This window comes from Schistocerca gregaria, chromosome 8 (genome assembly GCF_023897955.1).
Source record: "Schistocerca gregaria isolate iqSchGreg1 chromosome 8, iqSchGreg1.2, whole genome shotgun sequence".
NCBI lineage: Eukaryota > Metazoa > Arthropoda > Insecta > Orthoptera > Acrididae > Schistocerca > Schistocerca gregaria.
This window is the reverse complement of record NC_064927.1, coordinates 427,846,335-427,863,794: the sequence shown is the minus strand read 5'-3', so window position 1 is coordinate 427,863,794 and position 17,460 is coordinate 427,846,335. Positions and strand designations below refer to the sequence as shown.

The window sequence follows — 17,460 nt, the reverse complement described above, 5'->3', positions numbered from 1 at the left end:
ATAATCTATCTGATACCTTTTAGTATCTCCAGGGTTCTTCCACGTATACAACCTTCTTTCGTGATTCTTAAACCAAGTGTTAGCTATGATTAAGTTGTGCTCTGTGCAAAATTCTACTAGGCGGCTTCCTCTTTCATTTCTTAGCCCCAATCCATATTCACCTACTATGTTTCCTTCTCTCCCTTTTCCTACACTCGAATTCCAGTCACCCATTACTATTAAATTTTCGTCTCCCTTCACTATCTGAATAATTTCTTTTATTTCATCGTACATTTCTTCAATTTCTTCATCATCTGCAGAGCTAGTTGGCATATAAACTTGTACTACTGTAGTAGGTGTGGGCTTCGTATCTATCTTGGCCACAATAATGCGTTCACTATGCTGTTTGTAGTAGCTTACCCGCATTCCTATTTTCCTATTCATTATTAAACCTACTCCTGCATTACCCCTATTTGATTTTGTGTTTATAACCCTGTAGTCACCTGACCAGAAGTCTTGTTCCTCCTGCCACCGAACTTCACTAATTCCCACTATATCTAACTTTAACCTATCCATTTCCCTTTTTAAATTTTCTAACCTACCTGCCCGATTAAGGGATCTGACATTCCACGCTCCGATCCGTAGAACGCCAGTTTTCTTTCTCCTGATAACGGCATCCTCCTGAGTAGTCCCCGCCCGGAGATCCGAATGGGGGACTATTTTACCTCCGGAATATTTTACCCAAGAGGATGCCATCATCATTTAATCATACAGTAAAGCTGCATGTCCTCGGGAAAAATTACGGCTGTAGTTTCCCCTTGCTTTCAGCCGTTCGCAGTACCAGCACAGCAAAGCCGTTTTGGTTAATGTTGCAAGGCCAGATCAGTCAATCATCCAGACTGTTGCCCCTGCAACTACTGAAAAGGCTGCTGCCCCTCTTCAGGAACCACACGCTTGTCTGGCCTCTCAACAGATACCCCTCCGTTGTGGTTGCACCTACGGTACGGCCATCTGTATCGCTGAGACACGCAAGCCTCCCCACCAACGGCAAGGTCCATGGTTCATGGGGGGAGGTAGCTGAATTCCTTAACTTCATCTACTTCGTGGCCATAAATCCTGATGTTAAGTTTCTCGATGTTCTCATTTCTTCTACTTCTCATTACTTTTCTCTTTCTTTGATTTACTCTCAGACCATATTATGTACTCATTAGACTAATCATTCCGTTCAGCAGATCATGTAACCCTTCTTCACTTTCACTCAGGGTAGCAATGTCATCAGGGAATCATATCATTGATATCCTTTCAGCTTGAATTTTAATTCCACTCCTGAACCTTTCTTTTATTTCCATCATTGCTCCTCCAATGTGCAGATTGAACAGTAGGGGAGAAATACTATATCACTGTCTTATACGCTTTTTAATCCGAGGAATTCGTTCTTAGTCGTCCACTCTTATTATTCCCTCATGGATCTTGTACATATTGTATAATACCCGTCTCTCCCTACAGCTTACTCCTGTTTATCTCAGAATTTTGAACATCTTGCACCATTTTACATTCTCGAACGCTTTTTCCAGGTCGACTAATCCTACAAACGTGTTTGATTTTTCTTTAGTCTTGCTTCCATTATCAATTGCAACGTCAGAGTTGTCTCTTTCGTGCCATTACCTTTAATAAAGCCAAATTCATCGTCATGTAACACATCCGCAATTTTCTTTTCCATTCTGTTGTTTGTATTATTGTTGTCAACATCCTGGATGCATGAGCTGTTAATCTGACAGTGCGATAATTCTTGCGCTAGTCACCTATTGCTATCTTCCAAATTCTGTGGATAATGTTTTTCCGAAAGTCAGGTGGTATTTCCCCAGACTCATACATTCTACACAACAAAATTAATACTTTATTAACTGCTACTTTCTCCAATGATTTTAGAAATTTTGAGGCAGTGTTTTCTATCCCTTCTGCCTTATTTGATTTAAGTCCTCCAAAGCTTTTTTAAATTACGATTCTAATACTGGACCCCTATCTCTTCCAAATCGACACCTGTTTTCTCTTCTATCACATCAAGCAAATCTTCCCCTCATAGACGCTCTCAATGCATTCTTTCCGCCGATTCTCTCTCTCCTCTGCATTTAGCAGCGGAATTACCGTTGCAATGTTAATGTTACCACCCTCGCTTTTAATATCACTGAAGGTTTCTTCGCAGTTACCTTCTTTGTACTTTTGTTTTTCTTTCCAACTTCTGTGATGGTCCTTTTCAGAAATGTCCATTCTTCTTCCACTGTACTGCGTACTGAGCTATTACTGCATTAAAAACTCATAATGTGTGTCCACAGGACATGTGACCTATATTTGAAAAGTGTTACGATGATCTCTCCATTGACAAAAGATTCCGCGATATTCCCCCTCTCGGATCCTCGGAACTGGACTCCCAAGGGAGTTGAATAACCAACGGAAAGATACAGTTCTACGAGTTGCGGCGTGAAATGTGAGAAGCTCGAATGTGGTACGGAAGCTAGAAAATCCGAAAAGGGAAATGCTAAGGCTCAATCTAGATATAGTGGGAGACAGTGAAGTCAAATGGAAAGGAGACATGGATTTATGGTCAGATGAGTACCGGGTAATATCAACAACAGCAGAAAATTGTATAACGGGAGTAGGGTTCATTATGAATAGGAAAGTAGCGCAGAGAGTGAGTTACTGTGAACAGTTATGTGATAGGGTTGTCCTCATCAGAATCCACAGCACACCAAGACCGACAACGATAGGTCAGGCATACATGCCATCGCAAGCCGAAGATGAAGAGACGGAGAAAGTATATGAGGATACTGAACGGGCAATTCAGTACACAAAGAGAGATAACAATCCCATACCCATGGCGGACTGGAATGCGGTTGTAAGGAAAGACTAGAAGAAAGTTTTGAGGGAGAATATGGGCTTGGCACTGGGAATGAGAGAGGGGGAAGATTAACTGTCTTCTGCAATAAGTTTCAGCTGGTAATACCGAATACTCTGTCCATGAATCACGAGAGTAGGAGGTATACATGGAAAACGACGGGAGATACTGGAAGATTTCAGTTAGATTACATCATGGTCAGGCAGAGATTCCAAAATCGCTTGCTGTATTGTAAAGCGTGCCCAGGAGCAGATATAGACTCAGATCACACTATAGTAGCGATGAAGAGAAGGCTGAGGTTCAAGAGACTAGTCACGAAGAAGCAATGCTCGGAAGTACTAAGGAATGAAGAGATACGCTTGAAGTTCTCTGAGGCTGTAGACAGATAAGGAATAGCTCAGTAGGTAGTTCAGTTGAAGAGAAAAGGTCAACCTCAGAAGTTGCAAAGAAAAACATTTGTATAAATAGGATAATTGTGCAGAAACCATAGGTACAGAAGAAATACTTCAGTTGATCGATGAAAGAAGGAAGTACGGAAATGTTCAAGGAAATTCAGGACTAAACAAATCCAAGTCACTTCGGGATGAAATAAGTAGAAAGTACACCGAAGCTAAGACGAAATGGCTGCATGAAAAATGTGAAGAAATCGAAAACAAAATGGTTGTCGAAACGACTGACTCAGCATATAGGAGAGTCAAAACAACCTTCGGTAAAATTAAAAGCAAGGGTGATAATATTAAGAGTGCACTGGGAATTCCAGTGCTACATGCAGAAGAGAGAATCGATAGGTGGAAATAATACATTAAGTCCTCTATGAGAGGGCTGACTTGTCTCATGGCGTGATAGAAGAAGATACATGAGTCGAGAAAGAAGAGATAGTGGAACCAGTATTAGAATCAGAATTTAAAGAGGTTTAGATGGTTCAAATGTCTCTGAGCACTATGGGACTTAACATCTTAGGCCATCAGTCGCCTAGAACTTAGAACTACTTAAACCTAACTAACCTAAGGACATCACACACATCCATGCCCGAGGCAGGATTCGAACCTGCGACAATAGCAGTCCCGCGGTTCTGGACTGCAGGGCCTAGAACCGCAGGACCACCGCGGCCGGCAAAGAGATTAAGAAGACTTAAATAAGTCAAAAGGCATAAATAACATTCCATCAGAATTACTCCAGTCATTGAGGGCAATGGATACAAAACGAATATTCAAGTTGGTGTGTAGAATGTATGTGTCTGGCAGTACATCATCTGACTTTAGAAAAGGTATGACCCACACAAATACGAAGATTGCAAGAGCCAACAACTGCGAGAATTATTTCACAGTCAGCTTAGGCCGCGCGGGATCAGTCGGCACGGTAGCTCAGCGTGTTCGGTGAGAGGGTTAGCAGCCCTCTGTAATAAAAAAACTGAGTAAACCGATCAAACACGAACTTTAACAGATGTCTTACGACGTCCGCCCCGAGCACATACAACGAACGAAAACGAACAAAATGAGAATTAAAAAAAAAGCAGCCTAAGCGCTGCAGTCATGGACTGTGCGGCTGGTCCCGGCGGAGGTTCGAGTCCTCCTTCGGGCATGGGTGTGTGTGTTTGCACTTAGGATAATTTAGGTTAAGTAGTGTGTAAGATTAGGGACTGATTACCTTAGCATTTAAATTCCATAAGATTTCACACACATTTTTTTGAGTCAGCTTAACAGCTCTTGCAGCCAAGTTGCAGACATCAATAAGATACAGATGAATGGGAAAGAGAATTGAGGATGAGTTAGATGACGATCAATTTGGCTTAACAACTCTCTTAGTCAAGTTGCAGACAAAAATAACAAATAGAATAATGGATAACAGGATTGAGGATGTGTGATAGGACAATCAATTTGGCTTTAAGAACGGTAGAGGTACAGGGAAGCAGTACTGACGTCGCCACTGATAATGTAAGCAAGGCTAGAGAGAAATCAAGTCACGTTCAAAGCATTAGTCTATCTGGAACAGGCATTCGGCAGTGTAAAAAGGTGCAAGACGTCCAATATTATGAGAAAATTAGGGGTAAGCTACAGGGAGAGACTGGTAATGTGCAATACGTTCAAGAACCAAGAGGGAATTATAAGAGTGGAATACGAAATACGAAGTGCTCGTATTAAGAAGGGTGTAGGACACGGTTGTAGTCTTTCGTCGCTACAGTTCAATCTACACATCGAAGAAGCAATGACGGAAAAAAGGAAGGGTCATGATTGGAATTAAAGTGAAAGGATGTCAACGTTAAGATTCGCTCATGACACTACATCTACATCTACATCTACATGACTACTCTGCAATCCACATTTAAGTGCTTGGCAGAGGGTTCATCGAACCACAATCATACTATCTCTCTACTATTCCACTCCCGAACAGCGAGCGGGAAAAACGAACACCTAAACCTTTCTGTTCGAGCTCTGATTTCTCTTACTTTATTTTGATGATCATTCCTACCTATGTAGGTTGGGCTCAACAAAATATTTTCGCATTCGGAAGAGAAAGTTGGTGACTGAAATTTCGTAAAAAGGTCTCGCCGCGACGAAAAACGTCTATGCTGTAATGAGTTCCATCCCAACTCGTGTATCATATCTGCCACACTCTCTCCCCTACAACGTGATAATACAAAACGAGCTGCCCTTTTTTGCACCCTTTCGATGTCCTCCGTCAATCCTACCTGGTAAGGATCCCACACCGCGCAGCAATATTCTAACAGAGGACGAACGAGTGTAGTGTAAGCTGTCTCTTTAGTGGACTGCTATCCTCAGTGTCTGCTGAGTAGAATAGACTGTCTAATGATGGCAGAATATGGCTTGAGAGTAAATCGGAGAAAGACGAAAGTGATGAGAAGTAGCAGAAACTAGAACAGCGAGAAACTTGATATCAGGTTTGATGGTCACCAAATACGTGCAGATAAGGAATTCTGCTATCTAGGCAACAAAATAACCCATGACAGATGGAGCAAGAAGGAAAACAAAAGAGGACTAACACTGAAAAGGGCATTCATGGACAAGAGTAGTCTACCAGTATCAAAATAGAAATTACTGTTGGGAAGACATTTCTGGGAATGTACGTTAGGATCACAAGGACTGTAGGAAAGCCGTAACAGAAGAGAAAAGAAGCATTTGAGATGTGGTGCTGCAGAAAAACGTTGAAAATTGGTTGGAGGGGTAAGGTAAGGAATGACGAGGTTCTGCACAGAATCGACAAGGAAAGGAATATGTGGAAAAAAACTGACAACAAGAAGAGACAGGATGATAGGACGTCAGTTAAAACATCAGAGTATACCTTCCATGGTAATAGGTGGAGCTGTAGAGGGTAAGAATTGTAGAGGAATACATATATTGGAATACATCCAGCAAATAATTCAGGACGTAGCTTGCAAGAGGTACTCCGAGATGAAGAGGTTGGTGCAGGGGAGGAATTCGTGGCGGGCCGCATCAAACTAGTCAGAAGACTGATGCCTTATAAATAAATGTGTCATTAGCAGCCCCAGTCCATACATTTTCTCGTTATTCAGCCAAAAAAGCTATTTATAAAATTTGGCCAAGGCTAGGGAGTAAATTTTAAAGCTGTTTTATTTCCATTATTTGAGCTAGCTTTAATTTTCTTGAAACCTACCCTTGATAAAGGTTATACTGTTGGTGTGTTTACACCTATTTCGCTACTGTATTTTGTTTTTAAATCAGAGTCAGCGTTCAGTATTACCACCTATTTTAGTCCAGCACCTTGACCTTTGGACATAGGAACCAAATGTGCGATAAGGGTCAGCCACCATTTCAGGCAGCTTGGGCTGCGAGAATATTGAAAATCTTTTGGCTCCCCTGTTGCCACTAGCAAAAATGAGGTAGGTGTTTTTGCAATTTTAAAACTTTTGTAATTTTATGACTTTTTCTTTGGTTCTTCAGTTGTTTGACTCGTAAAAGCTGCTTTTCTCTATATGTTAGTTATTTTTATTATTTAAAACTGTTTATTTATTTTACTGCTTCTTTACTTTTGGAGCAGTTTTTGTTTTACGTAATTTAGAGTTGTTATAAATTTTAGGCTGTCCATTGTTCACTTGAACAAGTAAAAGGTTGCTCATGTAATTTCAAGCTGCTATGGGCTGCGAGAATATTGAAAATCTTTTGGCTCCCCTGTTGCCACTAGCAAAAATGAGGTAGGTGTTTTTGTAATTTTAAAACTTTTGTAATTTTATGACTTTTTCTTTGGTTCTTCAGTTGTTTGACTCGTAAAAGCTGCTTTTCTCTATATGTTAGTTATTTTTATTATTTAAAACTGTTTATTTATTTTACTGATTCTTTACATTTGGAGCAGTTTTTGTTTTACGTAATTTAGAGTTGTTATAAATTGTAGGCTGTCCATTGTTCACTTGAACAAGTAAAAGGTTGCTCATGTAATTTCAAGCTGCTATGGGCTGCGAGAATAATGAAAATCTTTTGGCTCCCCTGTTGCCACTAGCAAAAATGAGGTAGGTGTTTTTGTAATTTTAAAACTTTTGTAATTTTATGACTTTTTCTTTGGTTCTTCAGTTGTTTGACTCGTAAAAGCTGCTTTTCTCTATATGTTAGTTATTTTTATTATTTAAAACTGTTTATTTATTTTACTGATTCTTTACATTTGGAGCAGTTTTTGTTTTACGTAATTTAGAGTTGTTATAAATTGTAGGCTGTCCATTGTTCACTTGAACAAGTAAAAGGTTGCTCATGTAATTTCAAGCTGCTAAAATTTGAGTTCTCGCTGTTTCTTGTACAGTAAAGTAAAAATAAAATTTTTAAAGTTTCTTTGCAGCCTGGAATCTTTATTGTAAATTCTTTTAAATTATGAGTGTGAAATAAATGTGTTGATCCTTTTTTTAGAGACTGGTGTTATAATTTACACGAGGTCCAGTGCTTCCACTGAACAGCAATTACTGACACCGACTTAGGCGCAGTTACCAGGCTCAGTGAGGAAAAGCCAGCAGGTAATTGATACGGTACGAGAAGAGCTTTCATCCAAGAACAGAACCGCGCACGTCATCTTTCTCAACTAATTATAAGTCAATGGTCTAATCATTCTTCGCTCGTCTCTCTTCGTAGAATAAACCCTTCTTTACTTCAATGTATCTACATCTACATCTACATCTACATCCATACTCCGCAAGCCACCTGACGGAGTGTGGCGGAGGGTACCCTGAGTACCTCTATCGGTTCTCCCTACTATTCCAGTCTCGTATTGTACGTGGAAAGAAGGATTGTCGGTATGCTTCTGTGTGGGCTCTAATCTCTCTGATTTTATCCTCATGGTCTCTTCGCGAGATATACGTAGGAGGGAGCAATATACTGCTTGACTCTTCGGTGAAGGTATGTTCTCGAAACTTTAACAAAAGCCCGTACCGAGCTACTGTGCGTCTCTCCTGCAGAGTCTTCCACTGGAGTTTATCTATCATCTCCGTAACGCTTTCGCAATTACTAAATGATCCTGTAACGAAGCGCGCTGCTCTCCGTTGGATCTTCTCTATCTCTTCTATCAACCCTACCTGGTGCGGATCCCACACTGCTGAGCAATATTCAAGCATTGGGCGAACAAGCGTACTGTATCCTACTTTCTTTGTTGTCGGATTGCATTTCCTTAGGATTCTTCCAATGAATCTCAGTCTGGCATCTGCTTTACCGACGATCAACTTTATATGATCATTCCATTTTAAATCACTCCTAATGAGTACTCCTAGATAATTTATGGAATTAACTGCTTCCAGTTGCTGACCTGCTATTTTGTAGCTAAATGATAAGGGACCTATCTTTCTATGTATTCGCATCACATTACACTGGTCTACATTGAGATTCAATTGCCATTCCGTGCACCATGCGTCAATTCGCTGCAGATCCTCCTGCATTTCAGTACAATTTTCCATTGTTGCAACCTCTCGATACACCACAGCATCATCTGCAAAAAGCCTCAGTGAACTTCCGATGTCATCCACCAGGTCATTTATGTATATTGTGAATAGCAACGGTCCTATGACACTCCCCTGCGGCACACCTGAAATCACTCTTACTTCGGAAGACTTCTCTCCATTGAGAATGACATGTTGCGTTCTGTTATCTAGGAACTCCTCAATCCAATCACACAATTGATCTAAGGCCCTCTGAGTCTCGTGGACGAATAGCGCGAGCTGGGTTTCACACGACCGTCTTTTTCGAAACCCATGCTGATTCCTACAGAGTAGATTTCTAGTCTCCAGAAAAGACATTATACTCGAACATAATACGTGTTCCAAAATTCTACAACTGATCGACGTTAGAGATACAGGTCTATAGTTCTGCACATCTATTCGACGTCCCTTCTTGAAAACGGGGATGACCTGTGCCCTTTCCCAATCCTTTGGAACGCTTCGCTCTTCTGGAGACCTACGGTACACCGCTGCAAGAAGGGGGGCAAGTTCCTTCGCGTACTCTGTGTAAAATCGAACTGGCATTCCATCAGGACCAGCGGCCTTTCCTCTTGCAGCTAAGGATCAAAACAGAGCTTTCTGAGAAGTTCTTCAAGCTCATGAAAAGAAATCCTAGTCGCTGGCGGTAGCCAGGCCCCACTCAAAGAAGCAGCACTGGTACACGAAAATCCACTCATGCGACACGGAGGTCGCTTTATTCGCACATGACATCTTTGAAAGTAATGAGCGAAAGTAAAAAGGCAGATTCCAGTACTTCCTAGATTCCGGAAAGTCCGTACTTATGACCTGCTTAAATACAAGAAAATTAGTGTTGCAGAGATCTGTGAACTCATAGAAATACTTTCACTTATTCTAGAGCATAATTACTTTAGCTTCAACAACAAACTGTACCAACAACATGCTGATTTGGCAATGGGAAGTAGCTTAGCTGGGATATTGGCTGACATTTACATCAACCATATAGAACAACAATTCTTCTCTGCCAACCAGCACATCTCAAACAAAATATTATACTACAGAAGATATGTTGATGATACAATACTGCTTTTTGATGGTACGAGCAATGAAATAGATACATTACAAGCAGATCATAGCAAAATGAACAAAAATTTTAAATTCACAATTGAACATGAAACAAATAAAAGCATTAACTTTATTGACCTGAAAATTTGCAATAGTAACAATAAACATCAATTCAGTATTTGTAGAAAACCTACAACCACAGATGTCAGTATTGGCAACTCATCTTGCCACACCCGCCAATAAAAAAAAGGCATATTTCAGAACGATGCTACACCGAATTGAAAAAGTACCAATGAGTGCCACAGACCAACAAAATGAAATCAATATAATTAAAACAGTTGCTCATAATAATGGATATAAACCCACAATAATAGAAAAACTCCACAACAAAATGCAGACAAAAACCACAGATCCACTTCTCAGCAGTCACTTCAAGCCAAATCAGTGTGCCTCTGAAGCCAAACCTAAATATGCTACTCTCCCATACATAGGCCAACTTTCATACAAAATAGCAAACTTATTTAAAAAGAAGAAAAATATCAGATTCAGCTTTTCCACAAATAATAAATTACAACAAGAAGTAATCCATGATGTAAATACCTCCATATGTCCCTACCGTAAATAAGGAATATGCAAACTGAAATGTGATACATGCCAAAAATTCTACGTTGGACAGACAGCCAGAAGTTTTGAAATTAGATACAAACAACATATTGGTGCTCTAAGACTAGGTAACTTGAACAAATCAGCATTTGCAGCCCATATTGCTGAAGAAAACCATTCAGTGGGAAACATTGAGGATAACTTAAAAATTTTGCATCTAACAGAAAAAGGAGCCACTATGAATATGTTAGAAGAATTAGAAATACACACAAACAAAAACAGCACCCCAGATTATATCCTTAACGAAGAAACAGAGCTGGCTAACACCCCTTTCCTGAAAAATTTCCAAAAATTACTTTCCAGCCTCCAAAGAAAATAATATTAATACACCTATCTGCAGATCAAGTAGCAAATTTATATGTTACTATAATTCTCATGATGCCAAATGTAATAGAACAACATATTTTACCTATACAGTTCCAAATATATATAAAAAACTTTATTATTAATGTAGCTATATCAGCTCAAAAATTCAATGTCTCTGTACTAATATAAAAGGCATTACTGTTTTGTAAATGAATATATGATCCTTTAAAACATAGGACATCATCGTCAAATGTTACGACATATCATAGCATCTGTGATACCCATATGTTTGTAAGCTCTTTGTATGTATGAAAACATGTGGTGCGTGGTTGAAATGATCTCAGCGACAAATCTAAAATGTACAGTGAGAACTATTTACGTGTTCAACGACGAGGATGCAGTGGTAATGCATTTACATCGGTTGGGCGAATGTTATGAAAACAAACACTCCAAAACCGACGTTTCACGTAAGTCACATGAAACGAAAATCCGTAACGCAGTCTTCTGTGTGTGGCGTATTAATAATTATTTTTTTATTTATATTTTAGGACAATTAATCTATAAAAACACACCAAATGTCATAAAGAAAGCGTGTAAACCGTCTGATCATGAACCACAACGATTCGAAACCGGTAACGGTTTCCTTTGAATAAAGGAACTCAAAGTAAATTTGTGGCTGGTTGCTGTCCTAACACCATCAACATTTGTCTTCAAACAACAGCCACGGTCTCCATCATGTCAACATACGACCAAATTGCAAAGAGCTGCCGAGCTTATTCACTCTAAATGATGTAAACAGCCGGCTAACAGGCCGATGAGGCGTAAGTGGGGTCCGATCCTGGGTAACACTAACCAGCAATGGAGTACAAGACATTATTAACGACAGTTTCCTGCACCAAAAATAAATGGCTCTGAGCACTATGGGACTTAACAGCTGTGGTCATCAGTCCCCTAGAACTTAAAACTACTTAAACCTAACTAACCTAAGGACATCACACACATCCTTGCCCGAGGCAGGATTCGAACCTGCGACCGTTGCAGTCTCGCGGGTTTCCTGCAGCAAAAAATACACTCCTGGAAATGGAAAAAAGAACACATTGACACCGGTGTGTCAGACCCACCATACTTGCTCCAGACACTGCGAGAGGGCTGTACAAGCAATGACCACACGCATGGCACAGCGGACACACCAGGAACCACGGTGTTGGCCGTCGAATGGCGCTAGCTGCGCAGCATTTGTGCACCGCCGCCGTCAGTGTCAGCCAGTTTGCCGTGGCATACAGAGCTCCATCGCAGTCTTTAACACTGGTAGCATGCCGCGACAGCGTGGACGTGAACCGTATGTGCAGTTGACGGACTTTGAGCGAGGGCGTATAGTGGGCATGCGGGAGGCCGGGTGGACGTACCGCCGAATTGCTCAACACGTGGGGTGAGAGGTCTCCACACTACATCGATGTTGTCGTCAGTGGTCGGCGGAAGGTGCACGTGCCCGTCGACCTGGGACCGGACCGCAGCGTCGCACGGATGCACGCCATGACCGTAGGATCCTACGCAGTGCCGTAGGGGACCGCACCGCCACTTCCCAGCAAATTAGGGACACTGTTGCTCCTGGGGTATCGGCGAGGACCATTCGCAACCGTCTCCATGAAGCTGAGCTACGGTCCCGCACACCGTTAGGCCGTCTTCCGCTCACGCCCCAACATCGTGCAGCCCGCCTCCAGTGGTGTCGCGACAGGCGTGAATGGAGGGACGAATGGAGACATGTCGTCTTCAGCGATGAGAGTCGCTTCTGCCTTGGTGCCAATGATGGTCGTATGCGTGTTTGGCGCCGTGCAGGTGAGCGCCACAATCAGGACTGCATACGACCGAGGCACACAGGGCCAACACCCGGCATCATGGTGTGGGGAGCGATCTCCTACACTGGCCGTACACCTCTGGTGATCGTCGAGGGGACACTGAATAGTGCACGGTACATCCAAACCGTCATCGAACCCATCGTTCTACCATTCCTAGACCGGCAAGGGAACTTCCTGTTCCAACAGGACAATGCACGTCCGCATGTATCCCGTGCCACCCAACGTGCTCTAGAAGGTGTAAGTTAACTACCCTGGCCAGTAAGATCTCCGGATCTGTCCCCCATTGAGCATGTTTGGGACTGGATGAAGCGTCGTCTCACGCGGTCTGCACGTCCAGCACGCACGCTGGTCCAACTGAAGCGCCAGGTGGAAATGGCATGGCAAGCCGTTCCACAGGACTACATCCAGCATCTGTACGATCGTCTCCATGGGAGAATAGCAGCCTGCATTGCTGCGAAAGGTGGATATACACTGTACTAGTGCCGACATTGTGCATGCTCTGTTGCCTGTGTCTATGTGCCTGTGGTTCTGTCAGTGTGATCATGTGATGTATCTGACCCCAGGAATGTGTCAATAAAGTTTCCCCGTCCTGGGACAATGAATTCACGGTGTTCTTATTTCAATTTCCAGGAGTGTAATTATAATTACACATCACGCAGCTGTGCATCAAATAACTCTTAAGGTAGAATTAATTAATTTGAGCTCTTACCAAAAATCATGACAACTTTTACTGCTTTTTTAAAAAAGCTAACCAAAAGATTTAAGAAACCAGTTGCAAATTATTTCAAAAAAATAATTTCGGTAATAACATAGGAATATAAGAGAAATTTTCCTTCCTAGCAAACCATTAAAGCGGTCACAAGGACACTAGCATGACATTTAAATCTCATCACTACACACATTAGTCCATAGTAGTTCGGAGAGAATAAATGCCTCCTGGAACAGACTAAAATTTAGCTGAGCCTCTTATACAGAACAGGCGCACTGCATAATTTCTTAGACAGTATAGGCCTTCAGCATTAGTTCAAAGAAATCAGAACAACAAAAGCAAATTGTAAATACACCCATAAAAGAACAACACATACATTCTGACATGAACAATTAATCATCCGTGGTAACTGACGCTCACTGTGTCACCAACAGAAAATTACATGACCAATCACTTGCTTTGAAAATCAGAGGAATTAAGGGGAGGCGGACAAGAACAGGTAATGCATACATTAATGCACTCTTCCAACCTTCCAAATAAGCTTTCCTGCGTGACACTGGCTAAAGGCTCACAAGTACCAAGAGTACCAAAGATTAATATTTAAAACAAATTATAATGAAATATCGACCAATGACTGAGTCTAAAATGTCTGCTAGAGCTTGCAATCATCTTGCCCTTCGAAAACCATCGAGACACAGCTATGCGTACCCAACAAACAGAAGGAAGACAGACAAGAATCACAGTGACCACTGTCCTGACAGCCATTCTAATAGATGGTGACACGCGGGAGATGGACGGTTTTTAATGAAATATTATTCAGCCAACTTTAAAATTAATGCATGTTTATTTACGTAAAATCAAAGCTCATTATTTGCCATTTTAGTTAACAAAGTTCTTTGTGAAAAATTATATCGTCAAGGTGATGTCCATCATTTCGAATGCTGGAGTCAGGTCTCTTCTCAAATCCTCCATCACACAGATTAAAATCTCTGCACGGATGGCAGCAATTTCTTGAATGCGTTCTTCAACTCAGTTCTTAAGGTACGCCCACAGAAAAAAGTCACATACTGACAAGTCGGGAGACTTGGGAGGCCAAGGAACATTACCAAAACGGGAGATAATCCGGCCAGGAAACATGCGTCTAAGAACTATCATTGAAGTGTTTGCGGTGTGCGATGTTGTCCCATCCTGCTGGAACCAAACGCGTTTTAAAGGGATGAAAGGGATCCCTCGTCTTCTTAGTTCTGGTTGCAAGAATGTTTCAAGCATATGAATGTAACGAACCGAATTAACAGTAACTGGGGCCCCGTTCTCTTCGGAAAAATAAGGTCCAATAATGCCAAGAGAGCCAAAAGCACACCAGACTGTTACTTTTTCTGAGTGTAGAGGACGCTGGTGGATTAGGTGTGGATCCTCTGGAACCCAGTAACGTATGTTTTGCTTATTCAAGGTCCCATTTAAATGAAAATGAGCTTTATCGCTCACCAATTAAATTTCATTTTCATTCCATCACAAAATCACTTGCATTCTGTAAGCGATGCCTTCTCGTACAGCCAAATCAGTTTCCTTAAGTTGTTGGACAATGAGCATTTTGTAGGGATGGAATTTTAATTCTTTATGCTATTTCGTCTAACCGATTCGCGATTGATTCGTAACTCACTAACATGACGTCTAGCTGGCCGTCCTGGGCTTCTGACTGCAGCTTGCCTTACCCTTTCAACATTTTCTGGTGTCGTTACTCTGAGTCTCTGGCCAGGATGCGTCTTATCAAGTATGTTTCCAGTTGATCTGAAGTTTTCCACCCATCTGAAGACTGTGTTACGGCTCGGAACAACTCCATGTCGACCGACATTAAACCGCGAACGAAACAATCGCTTGTTGTTGTTGTTGTCCTAAGTCCTGAGACTGGTTTGATGCAGCTCTCCATGCTACTCTATCCTGTGCAAGCTTCTTTATCTCCCAGTACCTACTGCAACCTACATCCTTGTGAATCTGCTTAGTGTACTCATCTCTCGGTCTCCCTCTACGATTTTTACCCTCCTCACTGCCCTCCAGTACTACATTGGTGATCCCTTGATGCCTCAGAACATTTCCTACCAACCGATACCGTCTTCTAGTCAAGTTGTGCCACAAACTCCTCTTCTCCCCAATTCTATTCAATACCTCCTCATTATTTATGTGATCTACCCATCTAATCTTCAGAATTCTTCTGTAGCAGCACATTTCCAAAGCTTCTATTCTCTTCTTGACTAAACTATATATCGTCCATGCTTCACTTCCATACATGGCTACACTACATACAAATACTTTCAGAAACGACTTCCTGGCACTTAAATCAATACTGGATGTTAACAAATTTCTCTTCTTCAGAAACGCTTTCCTTGCCAAAAAGCAAAACTCCTTTATTACTTTCAGTGTCTCATTTCCTAATGTAATTCCCGCATGATCACCCGACTTAATTCGACTACATTCCATTATCCTCGTTTTGCTTTTGTTGATGTTCATCTTATACCCTCCCTTCAAGATACTGTCCATTCCGTTCAACTGCTCTTGCAAGTCCTTTGCTGTCTCTGACAGAATTACGATGTCATCGGCGAACCTCAAAGTTTTTATTTCTTCCCCATGGATTTTAATACCTACTCTGAACTTTTCTTTCGTTTCCTTTACCGCTTGCTCAATATACAGATTGAATTACATCGGGGATAGGTTACAACCCTATCTCACTCTCTTCCCAACCACTGCTTCCCTTCATGTCCCTCGACTCTTATAACTGCCATCTGCTTTCTGTACAAATTGTACATAGCCTTTCGCTCCCTGTATTATACCCCTGACACCTTTAGAATTTGAAAGACGGTATTCCATTCAACATTGTCAAAAGCTTTCTCTAAGTCTACAAATGCTAGAAACTAGGTTTGCCTTTTCTTAATCTTTCTTCTAAGATAAGTCGTAGGGTCAGTATTGCCTCACCTGTTTCAACATTTCTACAGAATCCAAACTGATCTTCCCTGAGGTCGGGGAAGCATAGCAATAATAGACTCACTACTTTTCACGAAACTGTCATAGACAAACAGTCGATGTTGCAAGTCCCGCTGCTCCATAGTGACTGAGTAAATGAAATGGCGTCTTGTGTGGACCAGATTTATCCCCACCACGACTACCTCCCACCACCGCGCCCTCAGTACTACGCAGTTCAAAACCGTCCGTCTCCTGTGTGACACCCTGTAAATCACATTACAAGCCACATGGATACTCCTCCATAACTTACACGGGGTAAGGTGACCCCAAAACTGATCGCCCGGCAACAGTTAACGCGCCGGCCAAGAGGCTCCAAGGAGACTTCGTTACACCTTTGTTCTTCAGCTCAGACTGCCCACCAAACCGGCCACCACGCCCGGATCCGCCGCAACTGTACCACGTGAAGAATAGTGGGGTGTGACGACATTAATAGGCGACCTGTAGAATTAACCATTATTATTTTGACAGATGAAGGGAGCAACTGGCTCATTCATGCTGCTTAGACAAAAGGTAAAGAACATTAACAACAGGGTAAGTACCGATTATTGCTATCTGACATCCTAATTAGCTTTGTTGGTTTTGATACGAAACAATTCCCGTGCAAATATTAACCGATCAGCCTTTATCCCTTGCACTCGGTCAAACTACACTCCTGGAAATGGAAAAAAGAACACATTGACACCGGTGTGTCAGACCCACCATACTTGCTCCGGACACTGCGAGAGGGCTGTACAAGGAATGATCACACGCACGGCACAGCGGACACACCAGGAACCGCGGTGTTGGCCGTCGAATGGCGCTAGCTGCGCAGCATTTGTGCACCGCCGCCGTCAGTGTCAGCCAGTTTGCCGTGGCATACGGAGCTCCATCGCAGTCTTTAACACTGGTAGGATGCCGCGACAGCGTGGACGTGAACCGTATGTGCAGCTGACGGACTTTGAGCGAGGGCGTATAGTGGGCATGCGGGAGGCTGGGTGGACGTATCGCCGAATTGCTCAACACGTGGGGCGTGAGGTCTCCACAGTACATCGATGTTGTCGCCAGTGGTCGGTGGAAGGTGCACGTGCCCGTC

At 42.1% G+C, this 17,460-nt stretch overlaps 1 long non-coding RNA gene across 1 annotated transcript; it reads left to right on the top strand.

The window, feature by feature from the left end:
- Positions 1-6,359: 6,359 nt before the first annotated feature.
- Positions 6,360-7,350, top strand: LOC126284337 (uncharacterized). Its single transcript, XR_007551469.1, has 3 exons — positions 6,360-6,731; positions 6,929-7,043; positions 7,241-7,350. It is a non-coding gene; the product is annotated as an uncharacterized LOC126284337 (long non-coding RNA).
- The last annotated feature ends 10,110 nt before the right edge of the window (positions 7,351-17,460 follow it).